General features: G+C 40.1%; 1 protein-coding gene across 4 annotated transcripts in view; it reads right to left on the bottom strand.

Moving 5' to 3' along the window:
• Positions 1-21,910, bottom strand: part of WDFY3 (WD repeat and FYVE domain containing 3) — a 270,313-nt gene that overhangs the window by 236,185 nt on the left and 12,218 nt on the right. For all 4 annotated transcript variants that reach the window (XM_065914495.1, XM_065914492.1, XM_065914493.1 and 1 more), the window contains exon 2: positions 6,321-6,414. The gene's annotated coding sequence lies outside the window, so the exon portion shown is untranslated. The remainder of the gene's footprint in view (positions 1-6,320; positions 6,415-21,910) is intronic.

The following is a 21,910-nucleotide window of genomic DNA, read 5'->3' as shown; positions in this document are numbered from 1 at the left end:
TTTCAATATTTCATACAATTTTTAAAATCATACTGTCAATAAAGACATACATAATTTGACCTCAAAACAGGAGCTAAATAAGGGATATTCAGGATCAAAATAAACTCAATTGATATAGTCCTAGAAACTGATGTAGTCATAGACAACAAACCAGAAGTCTAAGGAAAAAAAGAGAACAGTTTCACATCACGTGTTAAAGTTTGCTTAAAATGATTCATATTTCTAAGTCCCAAACTGTGAGTATCATTTCTTAAAGAAAAGCTACATTAAATGTTTAAAACCCAATACTCTAATGAGCAGTGCTGCTTTACTTTTCAACTTATTTTTTCTGATTTAAAAAACTCCTTAGATCTTATAATGTAAATTTCACATTAAGTATATCCACACTTTTTATTGTGCTTTGAGTTCCCTTCCTTGAAATTTTTAAACTTTCTTGATACATATTTCTAGAAAGAATATATTCTATATACTATCAATACTGCTACTGTTAAGTCACTTCAATTGTGTCTGACTCTCTGTGACCCCATCCCTGGGAGACTATCAATAGTGGGCAATAATTTTGTAAACTATAAAAATGCTACACTATTTTTTGAGTCTAAAACCCAAAATCTGATCATAAATCTATCTATTCTCAGACATTTTAAGGACGTAAAGACAGCAAATTATAAACAAAACTCTTAGCTCAACATCCTCATAATGCAAAATCATAAGAGCTTAAGTTTAAAACTTCCTCTTTGCCATAATCAATGCAATGGAACTTTTCTAAGCAAAAAACATTACCATTTGTTCAACTATGAAAATTCATTCCCTGGTCTACTCTATGTGTATCAAACGGAAGTTTTAAATTGAAAATTTTGTATTGTTTCTATTAAGCTACATTCTCCTAACAAATAAAAAGGGACATCACATAGAAAGCCTACTGAATTTAGACTCATGAGAAGCCTACTGAGATTTAAAAGTCATCATTCCCAATAACTAAACTGATCTATATTTATAGTAACTCGCAAATAACTAAAAAACGTAAAATTCAGTCACGTAAATCAGATGCTTTAGAAGCACAATCTATTCTAGTGGAGTTAAGACCATCTTTTCTCAATTAATTTGAGATTTTCCCAGACTAAATTTACTAAAATACTGCTATTCCATGTGCTAAATACATGCATACACACACACATACACACCCATCTTAGATTAACTAGTATTGATAAAGTCAACTAGGTCAAATTTCGTTTCCAGAAACAACTATTCTGCCTTCCAAAACAAAGATTACAAAAATGAATCCATAATAATACTTTTCAATTATTTCTCCATCAATATAAATATTGAGAACTGCTAGCTGGTAAACGAAGTTTATATGACTGTGGGACTACATGGTATAATTGGGCATTTCCCTTAACCAATTTGGTATACACTAAGTATCCTCACAAATGCTGGATAATTTCTCACACTTTATAACTTAGTTGCTGAAAGTAATAAAATTAATCTTAATAATTAACAACTTCCTACTCTTAAATATTTTAGGGAAATAAGGGTAGGCCTTTGGATATTTTATGAGAAATAGGTTAACAACCCAGCAAAGCATACAGTCAGATACCACTTGAAGAATTCTACATAGGATAAAAAAAATAACAAGTTTTATAAAAGGAAACAGAATTAACTCCTTTCTGGTTTAAAAAAAAAAAAGGAAATGATAAGAGTTACATTTCTCCTTTTTTTAAGGGTGAGGGGGTACTTTTTTATTACAAAACTATATGGCACAAAGGGGATAAACTTATGCTTAGAGTTTAAGACTAAAGTGTACTGAATAATACGAAAAAATTTATGTATCTTTCTACTTAGCATATTTTCTTCCTTCTTCCTTCTTGTATATCAATACTACGTGGGGAGTTTCAAAGTGGCTTTCAATGACCTCCCGTCCAGGAATCCACATCCTTGTGTAATCCCCTCTCCTTGAGAGACAGAGAGAGAGAGACAGTGTGAGTGGGTGTTTGTGTGTGTCTGTGTGTGCGTGCGTGCACGCAAACATTCAGTTGAGTCTGACTCTTCGCGTCCCCGTGGACTGTAGCCCACCAGGCTCCTCTGTCCATGGGGTTTCCCACGCAAGAACACTGGAGTGGGTTGCCAATTTCATTCTCCAGGTGCCCTTCCCGACCCAGGGATTGAACCCGCGTGACCTGTGTCTCCTGCACTGGCAGGCGGATTCTCTCCCGCTGGTACCACTTGGGAAGCCCTCTCTCCCTAAGCGTGGACTGGACCTAATGACTCACTCCTAGGAAACAGAAAAGGGGAAAAGTGATGGGTTGCCAGTTTAAATTACAGTTAGGTTAGTTTAAATTACAGATGGGTTGCCAGTTTAAAGCACGAAACAAAACAAAAAAATAAGAGGCTCATGCAACAAGAACCAGGAGGCTGCTGACAAACAGCCGACATGAGGAACTGGGGCCTTAGGACGGACAACCAATGAGGAAATGAGCACAGCCAACAGCCCTGTGAGTCAGCCGGGGGCAGATCCTCCCCCGGGGCGTTCAGATGAGACCACAGCACTGGTGGACACACGTGTAGAATGCAGCTCTGCAAGAGACCCTGAGCCAGAGGACCCAACAAACTACACTCAGATTCTTGACCACAAGACCAGAGAGATAATGTTTGTTCTTTTAAGTCACTGAGGTTTGGGGTAATCTGTTACGCAGTGCTAAGGGTTGGATTGTGTCTGCTCAAAACTCGTATGCTGAAGCCTAACTCTCAGCCCCTCACAACGTGACCTTATTTGGAGACATGATCTTTACAGGAATAATCAAGTTAAAGTGAGGTCATTAAGCATCCGCCTGCCAAACAGGAGACACAAGAGACCTGAGTTCAATTCCTGGGTCAGGAAGATCCCCTGGAGAAGGAAATGGCAACCCACTCCAGTGTTCTCGCCTGGAGAATTCCAAGGGCAAAGGAGCCTGGTGGGCTACAGTTCATGGGCTCGCAAAGAGTTGGATACCATAGCAACTAAACCACAACAGCAAACAGGGTGGACCCTAATCCAGTATGACTGGTAACCTTACAAAACGAAGAAATTTGGGCAGAGACAGACACACGTAGAGGGAAGATGATATGAAGAGACATGGAGAAAAGGAGGCCATCTACAGGTCAAGCAAAGAGGCCTGGAACAGATCCTTCCCTCACACACCTCAGAAGCAACCACTCCTGCTGACACCTTGACTGCAGACTTCTAGGCTCCAGACTCTGAGACAATGAATTTCTGCTGTTTAAGCCACTCAGTTTGTGGTAATTTGTTGTGGAAACCTTAACAAATTAATACATGTAGCAAAAGAGAACTAATAGACATAGTGAATTCAAAATAACTTTTATTGGCAATACCAACATCAGCCTCAATATAGGAGCCAAGTAGATGGCCGAAGTTTCTAACTCTGAGAAAAGCTATGAGGTCATAATAGAGGATGTCTTGGACCACAGAATTTTTTTTTTTTAAGTTAGCTGGGACTCCTGCAATCATAAATCTAATTGACTCATTTCAAAAATTCACACTGCTGCCGTTGATATGCCAGAAACTATTCTGAACACTTAACATATATTAATTCCTCACAAGAACACTCTGAGGCCCCACTATCATCAATTCTCATTTTTAAGATGAAGAAATTGATGTCTAGGAGTTAAGATCATATAGCTGAAAAAGAGCCAGGATTTAGTAAATTGAGGTAAAGAATGGGGCTTCCCAAGTGGCACGTTGGTAAAGAAGCTGCCTGCCAATGAGGAGATGTAAGAGATGTGGGTTCCATCCCTGGCTTGGGAAAAGCCCCCGGAGCAGGAAATGGCAACTTGCTCCAGTATTCTCACCTGAGAAATTTTTTTCCAGGATAAAAAGGAGATGATGCTGTAAAAACATTGTCTGGCAAAGTCCATGGACAGAGGAGCCTGGTGGGCTATAGTCAATGGGGTCACAGAGATTTGGGACATAACCGAGCACACACACACGGAGAGTAAGTGGCTGAGCCAAGATCAGTCAGTAGCTGAGGTGAGACTAAGCTGAATGGTCCTTTCTCCTACCTTCAAACCTGTTCTCAAAAAGTTAAATAGAAAAGGCATTTCTTTCACTTGCTGTATTCAATCTCTGTAACACTGCTACCTTAGAAATATATATATATTTGACTATTAATCTACACAGTTACTCATTTTTTTCCCACTCCCTGAACCTGAACCTTAAAGCACTGTCCTTCAATTCCTAATGCTTTTTGTGCATCTGGGTTAGTCATTTTTATATACCGGAACCCAAGATTTCACTTGTGCAGAGTTTGCAAATACAGCTTTAGCTTAATATTTGATCCAATTAAAATACAAATACACCTGGAAGGAGTACTGCTGCTTCAATCGTGTCCGACCCTGTGCGACCCCACAGATGGCAGCCCACCAGGTTCCGCCGTCCCTGGGATTCTCCAGGCAAGAACACTGGAGTGGGTTGCCATTTCCTTCTCCAATGCATGAAAGTGAAAAGTGAAAGTGAAGTCGTGTCCAACGCTTAGCGGCCCCATGGACTGCAGCCTACCAGGCTCCCCCGTCCCTGGGATTCTCCAGGTGAGAGCACTGGAGTGGGGTGCCATCGCCTTCCCCTGGAAGGAGTTCTGCTATACCATATTAGCAGTCATCTGCATTTTAGTAAGAACATGTCAGATCCTTTTCAGAGAAACAAAGATGGCAAGACAGCCAGTGCCAACTTGTCCAGGGAATCAGAGTTTCTTTTCTGGAATATTTGGGATTAGGTGCTTAAGAGTTAAGTCTTTTTCTGGGAGTCTGAATTACAAGAAATAAATGCAAACAGATATAAATCGTGGGCAGTATGGTGACCATGCTTCCATGAGAGTTCAAACGTGAAGAAAGCCAAACCCAAAGAGAGAGAGATGGATGTGCAGGAGAGGTGTACTGCTGGCAGCTGGAGAGAGACCTGACTGCATTTGTTTCCTGGGTTCTCCTTGCACAGCCCAGCTGTCCCTGGGTCCTTCTGTGTGCCCTGGGGCACACCCGCAAGTCTGATAAGGTCCCCTTTCTGCATTTGACTAGAACTGAGTCATGTGCAATCAGTAGAAAACTCACATGGTCAAAAAACCAACCTCTCTACAGCTGAAGAATATCACTGAAGGACTAGGAACCTTCCATGTAAAATACAGCACCATGGCTACAAACACAAGAACTGACTGGCAGAGGCCAAGGTTTAAACAGCTGTTTGGAAGACTTCCCAGATATTGGTGGAACAGGAAAAAGGAGTTGTGATTTGAAAAGACCACACCCTCTATTTTTTCATTGGGGATTTTTCAGTTGTTCTTATAAAGAATATCCCATCAAAATATATATATGTATTTATACCATAATCTACACACTTGCTAGTGGGTGTGTAAATTATGACAGCCACTTTAGAGATCAATTTGGAAATACCTAGAGAAGGTGAAGATGCAGATTTCACACAATCCAGCAAGTTTACTACTAGGTGGCTGCTATGGACTGCAACGTGCCCCCACTAAAACTTACATGTTGAAGTCTTTACTCCCAACATGACCAAACCTGGAGACAGGGTCTCTGGTAGATTATTTAGGTTAAATGAGATCATAAGGGTGGGGCCCTAAACCGATAATGTAAGAAGAGGTTAAGGAAGCTCTCCAACTGGTTCTCCTTCTCTCTGCCTTGTGAGGACGAAGCTGGATAGAGATCATCTGCAGGTCAAGAAGAGAGCCTGCACTGGATTCCAATCACGCTGACGACCTGATCTTGAACTTCCACCCTCTATAACTGTGAGAAAATCAACTTATGCTGTTTACAACATAAGATAAAAATTAAAAATTTTCAGTAACAACAGAGCAAAGTAAAATACTAAAACACCGGCAACTAGATAGTGAAAGTATTCTCAAGTGCCTCACAATATAGTTCATTATTCAATCTAGTTGCTCAGAGTTGCTACAAAACAATAAAGAGTTCCAAAGCCTGTGCATACAACTAGATTTTCTCAGGATAAAAAGGGAATGATGCTGCAAAGCATAATTTTATTTTATGTAGGTGTCTACAATAAAAGTATAATGCTTTAAAGCCAGGATTGAAACTGAAATATAATTGATTCTAACACATTCTTTTTTTTTTTTCCTTTTTGGTGCAAAAAAACAAAGTTATCCAGGAAAGTAGGCTTCCTGGTTCACCTAATCATCCGTGGTAAAGATGGATTAAAACCAAGTCCCTTAGAGTCAGAGTTCAGTGGTCTTGCTACAATGCAACAAAGCAGCAAGGCCCTTCCTGGCTTCTTGTTCAACAGACAAAACAATCCTGAAACTGACCTGATTCTGTGTTCTGGGCTGGCATGAACCTGCGTAGAAACAACAGGAGTGGCAGGCACTTTCTTCCTGAAGCAGATGTGGAGAAGTAATATACCTGCGATGAAAGGAAAAAAAAAGAAAACCCAGTTTATTTTCAGAATGTTTTAGCATTATGAGTAGTTCATTTCCTACTAATTTTCTCTTTACCTCATTATTTCTTGCCAACAGTTTAATGATATGACAGCACTTAAAAACAGATAAAATTTGCTATTCAAAATCCAAAGAAGAGGAACTTCCCTGGTGGTCCAGGGGTTAAGAATCTGCCTTGCAATTCAGCAGATGAGGGTTCGATCCCTGGTGGAGGAGCTAAGATCCTACATGCTGTGGGACAACTAAGCCAGGCTGTTGCAGCAAAGACCCCACATACCACAATGAAGGCACAACGCAGCCAAATAAATAAATATTTCAAAATCCAAAGAAGAACACAGTCATTCAAAGCTCCATCTGGTTCAGCTTCTTCATTTTACTGGTGAGGAAGCCAAGATCTAGAAAAGTTACTTAAAGCATTAATGACAACAGTTACTTAGTGCAGAGCTCAGTTCAGAACCTAATTCTTGACACTTTAGTCCAGTATTCGTCTGTACATCATAGATCACAATGTCTCTTTTTGGAGAATCAAATATGAGCAAAAAAGAAAAAAAAAAATCATGTTATTTCTCTAGGAGTATTTGTCAAGCATCTGAGGATAAATGTGGTATAGAGCTAAACTGATATGCTCTAAATCAAAACAAAAAACACTGCTTCCTCACCCAATAGATATAATCCAACCTCAAGACATTTAGCTTGCCTTCTATAGGATACTTAGGGCTTCTCATTCTTCAATGGTGAAGAATCTGCCTGCAATGTAAGAGCCTGAGAAGATGTGGGTTCAATCCCTGAGTTTGATCCCTGAGTCAGGAAGATCCCCTAGAGGAAGAAATGGCAACCCACTCTAATATTCCGGCCTGAGAAACCCCATGGAGTACAGTTCATGGGGTCGCAAAGGGTCGGACACTAATGAGTGACTAGACACACAATCACTACACACACACACACTTTTGGATATTTAGCTGTTTATTTACCATTCAGTATTTCAATATGAAAACACCAGCACCATGAATCATTCTGGTCTTTCTTAACTTTGCTCTCAACAAGTTCTTTTGTTACTCAATTACTTCTTCAATTCCAAAGCACCTTTACTCAAAAATGAGAAGCTTGGACTAATCGCATGGGCCTTCTAACTCTTAAAATAGTTATGCCTAAGAATAGCTTCATCTTTAAAGACATTTTCCTTTTCTGATCAACTATGTGTTCTATCATATGTTTGTTAATCTCTGTGATCATATTAGTACAACAGTTCAAACATCAGTAATATTGCCCTCAAATATACAGTTGATTATCACTCAAAAACCTATGGAACAAAAACCTAGCTTTACTGTCTCACTTCTTATGAAACAGTGTTTTTTAAAAAATCTACCTCTTTGGTGGTTTCTAAGAAAAATCCTGAATTATTTTCTCAAATCATTCATTCAGTCATTCATCCAAGTTGTTACTGAGTGACTTGTCAGATGGTAGACACATGCTTAATGAGATTTAAGATTTTTAAATAAGATTCCTCCAGTGAAATGGTGAGTAACATTAGGGATTCAAGTGACAGTGAGAAAGCAGGCAGAAGTGATGACATGTCTCAAAAATCCCAATATCAGAATATGCCTTCATTGCTTTTTTAAAAAATGCATTTATTACTGACTTCCATAAAACATGTTGCTTGTAACATGCTTTTAATTTAAAGCAAGTAATAGAATGAACCCAACTGACTGACTGAACTGAACTGAGTAGAATGAATATCCATGTACCTGCCATCCAACTCAAGAACCTAAATATAAGTGACTGGTAATGTTTTACTGATTTGCTCTTCCCTCCACCCACATCTCTCAACTCTTCAGGCCTCTGTAACTGCTATCCTATATTCTGTGCTTTGCAGTTGCTCTTGTTTAGTCGCTAAGTCATGTCCAACTCTTTGCGATCCCACAGACTGTACCACACCAGGTTCCCCTGTCCTTTACCATCTCCCAGAGTTTGCTCAAGCTCATATCCGTTGAGTCGGTGATGTTATCTAACCATCTCATCGCCTGCCACCCCCTTCTCCACCTGCCCTCAATCTTTCCCAGCATCAGGATCATATCATTCCTTCGAGTTTCAGAAAGCATACCACATATGAACATATCCTTCAACACTGTTTCATTTTTTCACTCGGTTTTATGTTTTCAAGTTGAATTCATAATGTTGCATATAGCTGTAGTTCTTTCATCTCAAGGGAGAATAATTCCATATTGTGTAAATGAATTGAGCTATCCATTCTCTTTTCAATAGCATTTTGTTTTCTTCCCAGGTTTTGTGTTTTTGTTTTACCATGATGAACATTACTGTTATGAAAGTTCTCATATACATCTGTTCCACATGTGACATAATTTCTCTTAAGGATTTGCCTAGGAGTTGAGGAATATATGCATTTTCAATTTTTCATGAGGTCACCAATTTTTCTTTTCCCTAAAGTGTGTTTAGCAATATATAATCTCACCAGCTCTCAGTTCAGTTCAGGTCAGTCGCTTGGATGTGTCCAACTCTTTGCGATCCCATGGATTGCAGTATGCTAGGCTTCCCTGTCCATCCCCAACTCCTGGAGCTTGCTCAAACTCATGTCCATCGAGTCGGTGATGCCATCCAACCATCCCATCCTCTGTCGTCCCCTTCTCCTCCTGCCCTCAATCTTTCCCAGCATCAGGGTCTTTTCCAGTGAGTCAGCTCTTCGCATCAGGTGGCCAGAGTATTGGAACTTCAGCTTCAGTCCTTCCAATGAACATTCAGGACTGATGGAGTATCACCAGCACTACGTACTCCATATTGATCCTCATGTTCTCGTCAACATTTAGTAATGCCACCTTCTTAACTTGGGGGTATAAAACCATCTAACTGGAGTCTTACTTTGCATTTTTTGCCCTTTACCATTTCATAGAAATTATATATGTGTTTTGTATGCTGGTTATTTGATTTTACCTGTTTTGAATGAATGGGTACAGGCAAATATTGAGATAAAGACACAGAAGCAAAAATAGCAGGGAGCTGGACAGACCTGGAAACAGTGAGTTAGAGTACCAGTGTTTTGCTCAACCCATATTTGTATTTTAACACAATCTACAGATGTCTTCAAGTATCAAATTTTAAATGGCACCCTATTGATCCTGTTTTGTAATCTTTTGATAAAAATTCAGTCAAAGGCAAATGCTTTGATATGATTTCAGTGCATTCTAATTACAATATGCAATATAATATAATATAATTTCAGGTATCCATACAAATCACAATTGAAATTACATTTTAGACAGAGTTCTCATTTTGACTCTGACATTTTAGGTGTTTTTATTTCATACTTTGGTTGCCTCCAATTTAGAATAAGTTAGCTTCATTGTCAAAAGGTTGAGTCTGAATGTTTATGCACACAAGTATAAAAACTGAATTTCAAAACTAAATTATATAAACTAGTACCCCAGAGACCTGCATTCTAGCCTTGACTAAACAGCTAGCTATACCTCCTTGGCCTAACTATGTCTTTAAGTTGGCTTTCTTATATCTGTAACATGAAAATGTGCTGGTATTAATAAATTCGAAGGACCTTTGAATCATACACTTTGGCTTAAAGATCTGCAAGAAAATAATTTTTTCCAGACATCTCCCAAAAGTTTTAGGAATCTCTTTCCAGGTGTTAAATAATGAAAAGAGTAACAAAAAGCTAAATATTTGGGGGGGAAATTGTAACAAGAAGGGCTATAGCCCTCCTATGGCTTCTCAGGACTCTTGGCAGATCGCTTGACAGATACAGGAAAACAATCAAAAGCCACGCAATTTGAATCACTCTACAGCGCTGCCATTGATTTCTATATAAGCAATCAAAAGAACTTCTGGAATCACACTTACCCACTCACCTGAATCTGCACTCTTCTACTATGCTTAAACATTCTGTGTGTGTGCATGTGTGCTCAGTTGTAACCACCTCTCTGCAACCCCATGGACTGTAACCCACCAGGATACTCTGTCCAAGGGATTCTCCAGGCAAGAATACTAGAGTGGGTTGCCATTTCCTTCTCCAGGGGATCTTCCTGACCCAGGGACTGAACCTGCATCTCCTGCATCGGTGGGTGGATTCTTTTACCACTGAGCCACCTGTGAAACCAAACTTTCTGAAACCACGTCAAAGTCTAACTCTTTCACTTTAATACTAGGTGTTGTTATGCCCCTACTATTCAAGGACACTGCTCTAGTTAAGTCCCACTTCTCTTTCCTACATCATCAAATTTCCTAATTCTGTCCTCCCAATAAAGCAAGGCCACCAGTGAGTATGTGTCAATTTCTAATCATTAGAAATCAAACAACATCAGTGGCAAAACTTCTGACCCCACCCACACTAAGTTATGACCAATGTCTGATTTCCTTATCAGTGAAAGGTCAGAAAAGAGTTGTTCTTGTTCTCTGCCTTCAAGCATTCTTCAGCTCAAACTGCTCTCCAACACACCACTGAAAATTCCAAAGTCACCCATTACTGACATATATATTGTAAAATCCAAAAGCCAGTCAGATCTCCTCTTTTTTAACCTATCTGCAGCAACTGGCATGATTCATTAAGCCCTGATACACTTTCTTTACCTAGCTTTTCTCCTAGTTACTGATGGTTTCATCCTATCTCATTGGCCACTTTCCTATCATTGGTCAGTTTCCTTTGCTTAATTTCTCTTTTCTCCATGTCCATTCAAGTTCCTGCTTTTTTTCTAACCCATCAGCAAAAACCACTGGCTCTATCTACAAAACATATCCAGAATCTGACCACCCTTCATATCACCTACCTAGAGACTTGGTGTAATAGTAACTACCATCTTTCTCATCTCTCACTGGGATTCTTTCCATAATTGAGTAACTGGCCTCCCAACTACTACCCTTGCCCTATTTCAGTCCTTTTTCATCAAAGCAGCCAGACTGATCCTGATAATCTTACAAAAATCATATTAATATAATGTAACATCTGTCCCAAAATCTTACAATGGCTTCTCATCTCATAAACACCAAAACCTTTAAAATAGCAAAAAGGAGCCTAGGTAACTTAGTCCCTCCTTGCTATTTCTTATACAGGCAGGCCTCCTCCTGCCTCAGCGCTTCACACTTGCTGTTCTCCTGCCTCAAAACTACTCTGAGATGAGCATCCCCACCTGCCTCCCATTCTCACTATTTTCAGATCTTTGCTCAAAGGTCTCCCATGTTAACTCTTTGCTATTCATTCTATTTATGTAACAATTCCACTCCCAGTATCCCTAACACACTTTCCTGATTTATTTCTTGCCAATGTCACCAACATTCACTTATTTCACTTCTATTCCTGCTTGTGTATTTCCTCCCCCACAAAACAGAAAATCCACAAGGGCAAAAAAGCTTTGTTTTTCTTGGTGCTACATCTTCAATGCTTGGAAGGGGTGAGGCCAGCACATAGTAGGCATTCAACAAATATTTTTTGAATGAAGAAATGAATAGTTAACACCCTTAGGGCTAAACAAGACATTCTTTCTGGGTTTACAAAAGAAAATAATCTAAATAATCAGGGGAAAATAGCTAGATTCCTGACATGTCAATAAAAGAATCATCTGAGTATTTCTTCAACAGATAAGAGAGAACTCAAGGACTTAAGGAGATGTAGCCAATACTTCCATAAACCTAAAGCAACCACTACAGTAAATGATTCCCCTCCCCCGGCTGTCCAGAGGGTGAGATTTATTTCCCATCTATTACCATATTCAACAATGGTTAGTGTGCAGAGCCGCAACACCAACATGTAGGAAAATATTATAAAAATGTTCATTCCAAATTTGTTCCACATAAAGAACTGAGCCCTTTATAAATAAGGAAAGCCTAAAAATACAGGATAGATATTTTTAAGTGCTTCAAATATTTTGTTTGGAAATAATTTCAAATGTACAGAAAGGCTCCAAATACAAGAATACAAAAATAACCACTCATACTCCGTCACCAGTTGTTAATGTTACCTTCTTTGTTTTATCATTTGTCCTCTTTTCTTGCACTTTCTTGCCCTTCACATAGACAGATCAAGCTGTTTCTCCCCCCTCCTAAAGCAACTGAGGATGAATTATATATTTCATGGCCCTTTGCTCCTTTGCTTCACTGTGCATTTCCTAAGAACAGAGATATTCTGTCATAACCACAGTACACTTCTTGTCAGTAATCTGAACATCGCTGTTGTTCAGTCGCTCAGTCGTGTCCGACTCTTTGCAACCCTGCGGACTGCAGCACGCCAGGCCTCCCTGTCCTTTTGCATCTCCCGGAGTTTGCTCAAACTCATGTCCATTGAGTCGGTGATGCCATCCAACCATTCTGTCCTCTGTCGTCCCCTTCTCCTCCTGCCTTCAATCTTTCCCAACATCAGGGTCTTTTCTAATGAGTCAGTTCTTTGCATCAGGTGGCCAAAGTACTGGAGCTTCAGCATCAGCATCAGTCCTTCCAGTGAATATTCAGGACTCATCTCCTTTAGGATGGACTGGTTGGATCCCCTTGCAGTCCAAGGGGCTCTCAAAAGTCTCCTCCAACACCACAGTTCAAAAGCATAAATTCCTCGGTGCTCAAACTTCTTTATGGTTCAACTCTCACATTCATACATGACTACTGGAAAAACCACAGCTTTGACCATATGGACCTTTGTCAGTAATGTTTCTGCTTTTAATATGGTGTCTAGGTTAGTTATAGTTTTTCTTTCAAGGAGCAAGCATCTTTTAATTTCATGGCTGCAATATCTGCATTTAGGATCAGTGCTCCAACTTATTTCAACTGACCCAATAGTATCATTTTATAGTATTTTTCTCCACATCTGGTATACAATCTAGTCCAGGGCCAGGTTCTGCAGTTAGTGGTTATCTTTCTTAATTCGCCCATGATTTCAGCCTTCATTTTTTATGATTTTTTTTAAGAACATAAACTACTCCCCTTTTTATTAAGCAGAATGTTCTTCATGTGGGGTTTGTCCAATGGTTCCTCCAGACTCATGTTATATAGTCTTGGCTGGAATACTACACAGATGACATTGTATCCCCTCAGGGCATCATATTGAGATTCACCAGATATCCATGTCACTACTGGATTTCACCAATAACTCCTATTTTATACCTTGTATATAATGTGTGGGGAGACACCTGCTTCTCATCAATATTTCCCCCTAGATTTTGTTATGATTCTTATCTTATCTCTCATTTACTATGCTGTAAAATGATGATTTTTCTCACTCTAGGATTCAGAATTCTACTATAAGCAGGAGACCTCCCTTCTCTATTTATTCATTTATCAGTTTATTAACATTATAGATAACAAATTGCTATTTTTAATGATTCACAGTTCATTATTATACTAATCTGATGACTGAGAAAGTAGGACCTCCAACAGGCTTGTAACATGCTCCCGTTTTTTTGTTTTTTTTTTTTTTTTCAAAAACATCTTCCTTTTTTCTAGCTTTAAAAAAAAAGATACAGATTCATCTGGTATGTACTCTTGTAATCAGCCATTCCTCTGAGAAACTTCAGTTCCTTTGTGTTGGGAATAAGATTAATATCAGAGATCACAGTTGGGGAGTTAGCTATGCCCACTGTTCTTTTTCTTGGACAGAACTACTATGAAATACATGCATGCATATACACATAAGCATATAAATATATATAGACACATATGTTCATACATACATAAACATGTGTACATACACATACTGGTTTCAAAAATAATAAATTCACACTGATACCTTAAATTTCAATCCATCCCCACAGGATTCATTTTTGCCTTCTCGCAATCCATATGGGTACGTCCCTCCTTTCTCAGGTTCTAGCTTCAAAAACCTGAAAACACTGACTCAATCCATAACACCGAAAGATTACCCAGGGTTGTTTTGTCCATTTAGCCACAGAAAATAAACTCTATAGGAAAGAGTTCAGGGTTTATGTATAATCCCTCCCTCTTGCCTCCACCCAGGCTGAGGGTAAATACGTCAAAAAATTACTTAGATTCACTCTTTCTTTCAAAATGTATCTATAGATTCAATGCAACCCCAATAAAAACTCAGGTAGCTTTTTTTGGGGGGGCGGGGAGGGTGGAAGCCATCAGAATTCTAAAATTTACTTAACAAAGCCAAGAAACTAGAATAGCCAGAACAATTTCAAAACAAAGCAAAATTGGAGTACTCATATTACATATTATGTGATATTACAAGATTTATTACAAATCCACGGTAATGAAGACAGTGTGGTACTGGTGAAAGAACAGAAACCTAAATGAATGGAAAAGAAGTGATTTCAGAAACAGATGCAAACATATGTGATCAACTGATTTTTGACAAAGATCTCAAGCAACTGAATGGAGACAGGAAGAACCTTCACCAAGCTGTGCCAGAACAACTGGACATCCACATGCAAAAATCCAGAACAAAAGAATCTCAACCAACCCATCCATCACATCACATCCAACCCTGAACTCAAAATATATCACAGACCTAAACGTAAAACCTTAAACTTCTAAAACTTCTAGGATAGAACAGTGCTAAATTACTGTGACTTTGGGTTGGGCAAAAAAATCTAATAAGGTATAAAGCACAAACCGTGAAAGAAATAACTGGAGAAACTGGATTTTATCAAATTAACTTCTGCGCTTCAAAAGACACTGCTTTAAAAATGAAGACACAAACTGGGAGATGGTATTTGTGAAACAAATACCAGATAAAAGACAGGTATTTCCAAAATATATAAAGAACTCTTTATTACTCAATGGTAAACAAGTAGCCTAATTTTAATAAGAGCGACAGATGTCAATAAATCTAAGACAAAAATAGATGTAGATGGCAAACAAGCAAATGAAAGAGTGTCAATGTCATTATTCATGAAAAGCGAACAAAGACCATTTTGAATGATGGTGCTACAAAAATTAGCTTTTTAGTAGACATATGCTTTCACTTCTCTCACATATATACCTAGAAATGGAATTTACAGCTCATAAAGAATAAGTTAAACTATATAGAAATTAACCAAGTATTTGCTAAAGTGGCAATACCATTTTATCAGCAAAGTATGAGAGAAAACTCCACACCTTCATCAATGTTAACATTGTGAAACTTGATTCTTAGCCATTCTAGTGAGTGTATAGTATTAATAGTATCACTGTATGGTTTTAATTCATATTTCCTTGATGATTAGTGATGCTGAACATCTTTCTAGGTACTTGTATCTTTCTATGTGTAATGTACTGACCATTCATATATCCATGGTGAAATGTCAGTGCAAATTCTTCTCCATTTTTTGATAGGGCTCCTTGTCTTATTAAGTTATGAGAGTTCCTCAGATACTCTGGTTCAAATGTTTTGCTGGATACATATTTGGCAGGTATTTTTCCCAGCCTTTGACTAGACTTTTCATTTTATTTTTTAATGGTTCAGCATGTTCATTTACAGAAAATTCAGTGAGCTGTACACTTACAAATTCTTCACTTTTATGTATATACTTAAGGGATGAGTGTGAGTCGCTCAGTCGTGTCCAGCTCTGTGCAACCCCATGGACTGTAGCCCACCAGGCTCCTCTGTCCATGGGATTCTCTACGTGAGAATACTGGAGATGGTGGCCAGTTCCTTCTCCAACTTAAGGAACAGGTACATTTCAAAAGAGAGGGAGATAGATACTGAATGGCCCTTTGCTGCTGCTGCTGCTGCTGCTGCTAAGTTGCTTCAGTCTGTCCGACTCTGTGCGACCCCATAGACGGCAGTCCACCAGGCTCCCCCGTCCCTGGGATTCTCCAGGCAAGAACACTGGAGTGGGTTGCCATTTCCTTCTCCAATGCATGGAAGTGAAAAGGGAAAGTGAAGTCTTTCAGTCGTGTCCGACTCTTTGCAACCCCATGGACTGCAGCCCAACAGGCTCCCCCGTCCATGGGATTTTCCAGGCCAGAGTACTGGAGTGGGGTGCCTTGCCTTCTCCGGAATGGCCCTTTGAAGGATGACAAAACCATCAACAACTAGTAATCTAAAGATGATGTACATGGTCTGCAAATACTAAAAATTGGAAAATATATCCATATACTCCTGTTTAAGAGCCCGTCATAGCATCAGGGTCCTATCAGATGCCTAGACATGAAACCTAAAATTAGCAAAGGGAAATAAAATATATAAAGACTCTCTCTTGCAATTCCTCACTGTAAATCAACTTCTGAATTCTAGACATTTCAGATTAGGATACATTGTACTGTTTGTCAATTATAGCTTTAAATGGAAACTTTAAGCTGATGAGATAAGCAAAGAGATTCAACTTTAGTATAATTACATTAAAAAACTAATTACTGCAATGACTTTCAATAAACACCTGTCAAATACATACACTGAAAACTTTTTAAACATTACATGTACTTAAAAAATAAGCAGCAGTGATTTACTGTATAGCACAGAGAACTATATTCAACATCTTATAATAACGCATAATGGAAAATATCCTGAAATATATGTAAACGCACACACAACTGAGTCACTCTGCTGTATACCCGACACTAACACGCATTGTAAACCAACCGCAGTGGCGCTTCAGTTACTAAGCCGTGTCTGACTCTTGCAACCCCATGGACTGTAGCCTGATTCTCCAGGCAAGAACAGTGGAGTGGGTTGCCATTTCCTTCTCCAGCGGATCTTCCAGACTCAGGAATTGGACCAGGGTCTCCTGCACTGCCCGCGGATTCTTTACCGACTGAGCTACGAAAGAAGATTTAAATTCAACTGGCTTCTCTGATAGCTCAGTTGGTTAAGAATCTGCCTGCAATGCAGAAGACCCCAGTTTGACACCTGGGTTGGGAAGATCCCCTGGAGAAAGGATCGGCTACCCACTCCTGTATTCTTGGGCTTCCCTTGTGGCTCAGCTGGTAAAGAATCTGCATGCAAGGTGGGAGATCTGGGTAATCCGATCCCTGGGTTGGGAAGACCCCCTGGAGGAGGGCATGGCAAGGCATTCCAGTATTCTGGCCTGGAGAATTCCGTGGACTGTGTAGCCCATGGGGTCATAAAGAGCTGGACACAACTGAGCGACTTTCACTTTCACACTTTATTAAAGACAACACGTGTATGCCTTTGTTGGCAGCACAAATAACTTTATATGTAATTACTGTTTATTAGTCCTTAATCATCCACAAATTATCTCCATCATTATAAGAAATAAAAATCATAAGGTGGCATTTTTCATATTAATAAAAATATACACTTTGTAGAATATAAAATATTAAGTAGAACATATTTTTTTGATGCAAAACAATAACATTGCTCTCCACCGCAACACCAACTCTTCTTTTCTCCTAATTCAGGCCCCAAAGTTGATCATTAACAGTCCAGTATGTGCTAGTGGTAAAGAAACCACCTGCCAATGCAGGAGATGCAAGAAACTGGGGTTTGATTTCTGGGTTGGGAAGATCTCTGGTGTCAGAAATGGCAACCCACTCCCATACTCTTGTCTGGAAAATCCTATGAACAGGGGAACCTGGCGGGCTATAGTCCATTGGGTCACAAAGAGTCATGACTAAACATGCATGCTACTAGGATATTAGGGTATATGTGCTTTTTAGACATTTTCTCTTTCTCAAATGAGTACATATAGATACACACAAACAGACTCCACTGCAAATACAGGATATATGTGGCATTTTGGAATTCTGTAAACCAAAATTTCAAGGTTTCTAAATGAGGCCTTTATGACTGAAGAACTATAAAACAAGAAATCAAAAGGGGAAAAGATTTGAGTCAAGTAAAACAAAAATAAGTTAAAATTTAATATAGCCATTGGATGTGACTTGAAATCTTGTTTAAATTTTGAGAACTCACGGAATACATTATTTCTGTGGCAGACACTTTTTAGAATGACTAGAGAGCCTGCAATCCTTCCCTTTTCTGTGCCATGATCAACGGCCTTAAAGAAAAAGATCAGAGAAAAAACTAAGAGGGAAAGTCATGAAGGGAATGACTATTTGAAAGAACCACTCACAACAGGGCCATGGTCTAAAAACATCCCTCACCAGAATTCTGCCGCTTCCAATGCAAACAAAATATAAAGCCTATTAATAATTGGGTGGGTGAGATGACCCTCATCACAGATCAGGTCACACTCCCTCTCCAGCCGGCCTAGTCCATGCTCGTGATTTCATGAAAATAATCACAACCAGGTGGTAGGAGCAGCAGTTATGCAAGGGACCAGTGACAATGACTCACCAAGACTGACCTCACCGCTCTACCGTCGAGAAGCCACTGGCCCGAGTCCCCCACAGGCACTACCTCTCCACAGGCACCCAGCCCCTTGGACTGCAGACATGGCGATGGCTGACCCTCACTGTGAGACACCAGTTCTGAATCTGCCTCTGCCAGCACCACTATGCAGGAATAGCCAAATGCATCCTAACTCTCACGGCTGGGGCTTCCCCAGTGGCTCAGCGGTAAAGAATCCGCCTGCCAATGCAGGAGACACAGGTTCGATCCCTGGTCCTGGAAGATCCCACATGCCACGGATCAATGAAATGCCACAGCTACTGAGCCTGTGCTCTAAAGGCCCGGAGTTGCAACAAGAGAATCTACCACGATGAGAAGTCAGCACACCTCGAGGAAGAGTAGCCCCCACTCACTGCAACTAGGAAAAAGCTCGTGCAGCAACCAAGAGCCAGCAGAGCTAAATTTTCCAGGCAATACTGGAGTGGGTTGCCATTTCCTACTCCAGGGGAATCTTCCCGACCCAGGAACAGAACCTGCACCTCATGTGTCTCCTGCATTGCAGGCAGATTCTTTACCACTTGCCACCTCGGAAGCAAAAAGGACTATCTAAAGAAAATATAATAAATAAATACTTAAAAATAAATAAACCACATGGCCTCTGATCCAGGAGTTTACTTCAAATGGCAATGGGTGGACACATAGGGCCTTGTAAGTCTTATCAAGTAGATTTTTATTCAGACACAGCTGTCCCCAGACTAGGAAGCAATGCTTACACCTGGAAGTTTGATGTAAGAGCTGTTGCCAGAGCTAAAAGATTCTGAATCTGGGGCGCCGTCCTGTAGGATATAAAGTAGGCTATAAACCACCAGCTAACATATGCCATCTCCCTCCTCCAGAATACCCTGGATGTAGGAACCAAACAGTAATAATGGAGTGGTATCTTTTCTTTTCTCAAAGTTTTGCTTTTTGTCTTATGAACTCTGGCGTCTGCTGACCTAGAAGTTTTAATATCCAAGAAATACTTCTACCAGGAGACAAAAAAAAAAAACAAGAAAGAAAGAAAAACACAAACTTATTTTACTGCAAGCTGAGCTTATCATGTTCAGGGTGATTTCCTTATGACAGCAGAAAAACCAGCAAAAATGCGGGCTATAGGATGGGTTAAGAATGATAGTCCGTCAGCACTCCCAATGAAGGGGGGCACGAGTTCGATCCCCGGTCAGGGAACTAAGATCCTGATGCCGCGTGGTGTGGCCAAAAGATTTTAAAAATTAGGAAAGAAAAACAAAAAGAACGACACTTCATGACTAACAAGGGGAAGAGCGGCTGCTATTCTACCTTTGGGGGGGTGGAAAGACCATGAGGAGCACTCGTGAATCCACTGCAGCATGCTCTGGAAGTGCTGTGTGGTGTTAAGGTTAGTGAAAGCTACCACAGTTCCATACAGTCAGAACCACCCGGAGCTCAGAGCCTTTCAAGAATGAGGGGCTGGGTCAGTGTGTAAGGAGCAGAATGCTGATGAGCTGAGATGCTCACAGAAGGTATGAAATTGGAAGTGAAACAGGTTAGGGGGTCTGCACTGATGCAATATTAAGAACTCTAGCCACTATTACCTTATTAACTTCCTAATCCCCGGTGTGCGGTAAGTACCCACATGTTACCCTTCAAATACATTTTCTTTTTGTGTCCTCTCCCCCAATCATGCACAGAGCAAGTTCGCAGGAATTAAAGTTGTAAAATATCAAGAAAGAGTCACCACGGAACCAGGGGATCGGCAGCCCTATGGCACTGCCTCTGGCGTGCATTTAGACTTTCTCTCATTTAGAGAAGTTGCCTCTGTGGGTGGGATAAATCAGGGTTATCTTGACATTTATACAAGTGGGGAGGGAAGTAAGGGGAAAGACCAGGGAAAGGAAAGGGGGTGGTTAAGCTACTAACGGGTGACCTTCTAGACACCAGCTAGGAGGGCTGCCTGCCTTTTGACTTCCCCTTGGCAGGGGTCTGGAAAGAAGGTATAAAAATTTCTGCTGCTGCTGGGCTCCCAAGAGCTGCTCTGGTTTCTTCTGCTCAAGTCCCATTCATTCAATTTATTATTCAACTTCCAGTATGGGTTCCAATAATACCTTTTAGTCCCCCTCAAGGTGGTATCAGCTGATTGAAACCCCCAAAACGCTTCTATGGCTTCTTCTAGCAAGTAAAAAGGTATGGAAGGTTCTCATTTTAACATCAAATGACCCTAACTGTACATTTTCCTTGCTTCCTCTTACCCTGCTCAAAAACTAAACAGTGTACTTTTGCCTTCAGAACTGTGACATTAGAACTCTCATGCCTAACATGCTTTTTCATATCCTCCTATTTTGCAAGAAAGTACATTTACCCCAAAGCTTCAGGCTGTTCGTTTTAGCACCAGTTCCCTGTTAAGGCATTGCTCTCAAGTGTCAGCAGTTCTCTGCATCTCGTGATCCCAAGCTAATGCCAGCAAAGCAAAGTGAATGATTACTGATTAACAATGCAAATGAATTCTGTCCTTAAAAGATAGTATATAAAATAGAATATTTTAAAAAATGTCAAGCCAAGCCTGTTTCTGCTTCTCCTGTCACTTAAATCCTAGATCACCAATACAGACTTCTGACAGGAGATGCTTTAGTAGCTCCAGCCCTGATCCTCAATTCTGGATGGAGTCCCTATTAACATTAACTCACCCCGCCTTTATATCCTGGACTAGATGACTAGGGTTCCGAGCTTCTACTGGTACCCACTGTGTTCTACTCTTACCCTCTCTGCTGTTTCAGGCCTTTTTATCCCTCACTTATTGTAACTAGGCCTCTGTTCTGACACTTCTGGAGATTCCCAGTCTGGTCCCTTCCTAGGACTGGGATGCCTACTTTTGATTACCAGTTCCACCCCCAAGGACTGATAACAGGCCATTATCTCTAACCCAGTACCCAGAGACAGAATTCTCTGACAGCCAATCATATAAATATATGTATACATTTATGATATGAAGGCAGAAGGAGAAGAGAGTGACAGAGGATGAGCTGGTTGGATGGCATCACCAACTAAATGGACATGAACTTGGACAAACTCTGGGAGATGATGAGGTACAGGGAAGCCTGGCATGCCCCAGTCCATGCAGTGGAAAAAAGTCAGACATAACTTGGCAACTGAACAACAACATTTATGAACTTATTCATTCATTTTTCTCTCTCTCTGTCCCCCCACAATTCCATGTGCTTCTTCACCTTGAATCCCCACTAACAAC

Source organism: Muntiacus reevesi, chromosome 22, assembly GCF_963930625.1.
Source record: "Muntiacus reevesi chromosome 22, mMunRee1.1, whole genome shotgun sequence".
NCBI lineage: Eukaryota > Metazoa > Chordata > Mammalia > Artiodactyla > Cervidae > Muntiacus > Muntiacus reevesi.
Note: the sequence above shows the minus strand (reverse complement) of the source record. Positions and strands in the feature narration are given on the sequence as shown.